We start from the raw sequence: 5,530 nt of genomic DNA on the forward strand, positions 1-5,530 counted from the left end.
TTGTACCCACAATAATAACCATTATTGTGATCAGTGTTTGCCTTAGTTGGGCTCTTGATCCTTGACTTTTGTTAAATTAATTCGTTCAGGTCATGTAATAGTGTTATAAAAACACTTGTGCACTGTGAAAGACAGACATGCTTTTACAAAAGTTGGGGTTGTTTTCATGGAAATTGTCAGGCTGTAATAAAATGCATTAGTTTTAAACATTATTGATCAATTGATGACTGGTCAATTGATTGACTCTGGCTAGTCAATGCACAAGTATTGAGAGAAAATAAACAAACATATTTCACTGACATCAACCCTCATCATACAACCCTCAACAATAATGACAATCGTCAAAATAATTCAGATAAACAGATCACCCAGCATGCATTGCAGCATGAAGCTTTCTTTTGTTGATTGTCATCATTGTTGAGTTTCATATGCAGATTCTTGATGTCGTTGTGTGTTAAAGTGGTTTAACAGATTGCGAATATGTTCATTCCTAAAAAATCACAGTATATCAAACTACAGATCCACAGAGTTGACACATTAATAAACCAAACCCAATTATTAACAGTGATCTAAACTATTTCAAAATGCATGCATTACCATTCAGAAGTAGTCATCTCTTTGCCACAACTAATTTATTTTAACACACAGTTATGGCTGAAGGAAACCTAATTTAACATTAAAATAGAAGAGCCAAGAGCTCAACTAAAGCTAAAAAAGATCACACTAATGGTGATTTTTGCAGGTACAAAAGTGATACTGATTCAATGCAGTGAACATTGACAAATCATCAATTTTTAACCTTGATTCAATGGTTGCTTGCTATCTTACTGCACTCAAATCATTCAACTCAGTTTATTTCAAAGCGTCTCACTTAATTTATTTCCATGTGTAAACTCAAAATTTCAACCAGTTTTTACTTTGTACAGACTGGACATCAATATTAGACAATCAGGAGACGCCATGAAAAGCTATAGAAACAACTTTCATTTTTGGCCCATAAAGGGACGTCTTTTCAATGTATTTAATATTTTTGCTGGGACTCGAGTGGACTCGGGCATAAGTCCAATTCCGAACGAGTCGAGACCGAGTCAAAATGCACACAAGTCCATGACAAGACCAAGACCATTAAAATAAGGTCTCGAGACCGAGTTCAAGACCGAGTCCGAGTCTCGAGACTTAAACTGTTGGACTTAATGGTCAGTCCTGCATGCTCAAAAATTTGCACGGAGACGTTCTCCAAAATTTAACAGAAGTTTTATTATCAGATGTAAAAAGGTAACAAAGCTTTGGGTTGTCAGTCACTCTCCACACTCTCTCAAAAGCCAACAACCCAGATTATTCAAAAAACACACATATTTATTCAGTATTTGACGTCGTTCTCATCTTCTGACTCCTCCTTTTCTCTGTGGAGCATTGCTCCCTAGCAACCAATCACCGTGAACCAGTCATCTGACTCGCCCTTCTTTGTCAGTTCCTGAAAACATCTCCCACAACACATGCCTACATCCTGTGGTCAGTCGCTAGTTTTGAGGAATGTTCCCTAGAGACAGTTTTTTTTTGGGGAGTGTTCCCTAGAGACAGTTTCTTGTGGCCGGACAACATACCAACATTCTTTTTAGTAAAAAGAAAACACTCAATCATCTAATGCTTTTAATTATGTAGCGTTGTTTCTTAATCCTATGATTCATTAAAACACATCACAACTCATGATTATACTTAAAACATATGCAGTGGATTGATTCATAACATTTCTTTTCTGTGTGACTCTTTGTGTGTGTGTGTGTGTGTTGACTTAGTTAAATTTATGGTTCCAACCCCCACTTATCCTGTCTCACTCCGCTTGCCACAGTAACTTTTCACTGAGTAAAATAGCAAGCACATGATAAAAGCACACAGCTTAATGATTTAATGAAAGAAAACACTTATTGATTATATTGATAATTAAATCATACTTTTAACTGAAAAATATTTCCACAAACACTGCGTATAATCTAACCGTATAATTTACAAATCACAAATAAACTCTCTCAGGCAGTCTATTTTCATCAAAGTTTATCATTACTGATAAGCTGTCTGTCTTTTCATTATTTCTGACACACTTAAGCCATCTGACAGACTTTACTGTTGCTCCAGTTATATTTCTTTTAATCTTCTCATCTGCAGGATTCGTTGGGATTTATAACACCTCTGACCCAATTTCTTTCTTCTGGTATTGAACATGCAACTTTCTTTCCATTTATCGATTTTATTTCTAGAGCCGTTTTTTTGCTGCCTACTGTCTTTACAAAACAACATCAGCTTGCAATCCCTCAGTGTCTTAACACTTTCAACTGTACCTATTGTTTCTTTTAAAGTTTTTGTTAGTTTCAAAGGATTAATAGCATTAACAGACTCAGTAAACTTCACCATTACCTTATACTCCTCCTTCCTTCGTCTTGCCTGATGATTTCCTTTTTCACTATCTGTTTCTGAGATGTGTCCCCAACTTTTCTTTCTTGTCCGATTTTCTACTACTCTCCATTCGTCGCCTCCACTATCCATCTCTTCAACATCATCCTCCATTTCCGGATCACTTCCGGAATCTACGCTACTTCCTACCATCAGCGGTCCAGTCGCAATCCAGTTGTTTGCCAACCGCCTCTCGAGCTCTATTCCTGCTATTTCTTCCTTGCACAATTTGAACTCAACCCCGCGTCTCTGGTCAATCGTTATTTCCAAAGGCGCTTAAACGACAGAGGGCCTCTACTTCTGTGTCGCACAGTAGACGCTCTTCTGACCAATCACGTTCCTCCATGTTGTTATAGAAACCTAATTCACTAATAGAAACATTAAATGGTAGTCAATGGTGCCCCAGAACTTGTTTTCCTAAATTCTTCAACAGAACAAAAATATACAATATTTTTCTACTATGGTAGTGGATGATGTCCTAGAACTGAAAATGTCTTAAGATTCTTACAAAAATCTAAACGTATCTTAGTGACAGTGTTAGTTCTTTGGGCATTGTAGCACATGTTGGACATTATCCTTAATAGCGTTGTCAATATGTATATTTCTCTTAAACGCATCGATTCGCTTCAGAAGACCTTTGTTAAGACCACGGAGCCGTGTCGAGCTGCTCTTTGATCGATGGATGGACTTTTTGGAGATTCAAAAAATTGCCCCCCATTCGCTCCCATTCTACTGCTTGGAAGTAAAAGGATACGTGGTATGATAACTCTGACTCCATTATTCCACAAGAAGAAAGTCACATTCACTTAGGATGCCTTGAGGGTAAGTAAAACATGGGGAAATTTTGATTCAAGCCTGAAATAACCCTTTAAGAGAGTATAAACTTGGAAACCGTCTGCAGACCACCTTTACGAAGTCTCTCGCCATTCATGATCAGAAAGGTCAGAGATTAGGATGAAGACTCTTGGGTTAACTGGGAGTAGCTTTTTGTTTTTCTTTTCCACCTCCTTTATTCCCTTTCTCCGGATTGATGATGAAAAACACCTTAAAAAAAAACATTTATAAGTCTGTAAATGAAGCTACACTGTAATGAATCTCCCCTCCTAAGTCTCTTTACATACCTTTGCAGGAATTCAAGCACTGACGCCAGTTCAGTAGGGTAGTGAATGTTGGAGCAGTAATAACTGCCGAACATTAGGCAAACAGCAGAGATGAAAGAAGTGATGTCATCATTCACAATCTTGCGGTCCACAGCTTCAATTCAATTCAATTTTATTTATATAGCGCTTTTCACAATGTGCATTGTTCCAAAGCAGCTTTACAGGAGAAAAAATAAGATAAATTTGCTTAACTTCAGCACGAGCTGCATTTGTAATATGCTAAGATCTGTCAGAGACATTTCTTTCTTCACTGTTAATCCTCTAATTATTCTTTACTCTTGTGGGCGTTTACTAGCTACCCGTAGTTAGTTATTTAGTGAATCTTAACAGATCATAATTAGAGCGGTTAGTGGTCTAGTTAATAGTATGAGGTAGGCGCTTAGAAATCCTCATTCTTCTTCAGTCTAAACCTAGTATCGCTACCTTGACTTTCTAGGTGGAGCAGCTTGTTACTTAGATGATTGTGATTTTTAATGAAGGTTGTGTCTATACTTGCTGAGGCGTCTACTTCTATTGTGTTCATCAGTCACTCAATGCAGTAATCCCGACCTTATATTACGCTTACGTTTTGGATCGAATGCTATACTTTTGTCGTTATCTCATTTAAAGATTTAAATCTAGAAGTTTCTGATCCTCAACTTAGTACTTGAACTGTGTATTCCAGGTTATCTTTTGCGTCTAGCTAACCACTTATGATTATCGAATTACGATCTCTGGTCTTAAACATCGTACAGTAGTCAGCGATTACAGGGATAGCCATAGGCTCCATTGTTCTTTAGGTCGCAGCATCTATTGAGACATAGCTCGCATTTCTTATGACTGGCTTTCCGCTTTTTCTTCTTCTTGTCTTTATATAACGTCTCAGGTCTTTAACTCGTTTCTGTTGGTTTCTTTAGTACTGCTTCTTCTTTCAATTTCGTTTAATCTTCGATTTCTTTTCTGTGTCTTTTTTTGGTCCATAAGTTATTTTGTTTTGTGTTTTCTTTCTAGAGTCTTTCAAAAAATTTTTTCTTTTTACTCGCTTCTTCTTCTTATCCTTATGTTCTTTTCTCTCTTTTTTTCATTCTTTGATGCTTCTCTGCCTTCTAATTCTGTTTCTTCTTCTGTTTTCCTTTTTTTTCTTTTTTTTTCTCCTAGCTGGAACTGTCTTCTTTCTTCTCTGTCTTATCGTTATAGCTTGAGTTCTTCTTCTTAACAGTCTAGCTATTCTTCTTGTCTTTCTATATTTTCTCTGGGCGCTGTAATGGAGAATGCAGGGTCCTAAAACCGATCCCTGAGGTAATCCATAATTTACTTGCGTTAGATTTGACGATTCCCCATTTAAATGGACAAATTGATGTCTGTCTGATAAGTAAGATCTGAACCATTGTAGTGCCTGTCCCTGAATACCGGTATAATTGTGTAAGTGATCTAGAAGTATTTTATGGATAACAGTTTTGAACACAGCACTAAGGTCAAGCAGGTTTAGGAGTGAGATGTTACCTTTATCAGATGCTATAGGCGGGTCGTTTGTGATTTTAACGAGCGCAGTTTCAGTGCTATGATGCGGTCTAAAGCCTGACTGAAATTTTTTGTCATTATTTTGTAAGAAAGAGCACAACTGAGTGGACACTACCTTTTCTACACTCTAAAAAGTGCTGGGTTATTTCTGTAAACACGTTGTTGGGTTTTGTATGCTGGGTCAAATGAAATGTAGGGGGTCACTCATAGATGAACACCTGGTTGGGTTATTTTGACACAATAACTGGTTTACTCCTTTTCTTTGGTCGGCTGTTTCTACATAATGTTCGAAATATTACTGTTACTGTGTTACAAAATGTAGTTTTAAGACTTGTTTAGGTGAGAATGTATGTGTGTTAAGTTCAAAATATCGTTCGGCTAGTAAAGATAACGTCTATTTAAAAATGTGCTCAAACGTTTTC

At 37.0% G+C, this 5,530-nt stretch overlaps 1 long non-coding RNA gene across 1 annotated transcript; it reads right to left on the reverse strand.

Moving 5' to 3' along the window:
• Positions 1–3,350: 3,350 nt before the first annotated feature.
• LOC130549703 (uncharacterized) lies at positions 3,351–3,773 on the reverse strand. The gene is made up of 2 exons (XR_008962244.1): positions 3,570–3,773; positions 3,351–3,492 (listed from the first exon to the last, which is right to left on the reverse strand). It is a non-coding gene; the product is annotated as an uncharacterized LOC130549703 (long non-coding RNA).
• Between the last annotated feature and the right edge of the window lie 1,757 nt (positions 3,774–5,530).

The sequence above is a fragment of the Triplophysa rosa genome, unplaced genomic scaffold (genome assembly GCF_024868665.1).
Source record: "Triplophysa rosa unplaced genomic scaffold, Trosa_1v2 scaffold152_ERROPOS704592, whole genome shotgun sequence".
Taxonomy (NCBI): Eukaryota; Metazoa; Chordata; class Actinopteri; order Cypriniformes; family Nemacheilidae; genus Triplophysa; species Triplophysa rosa.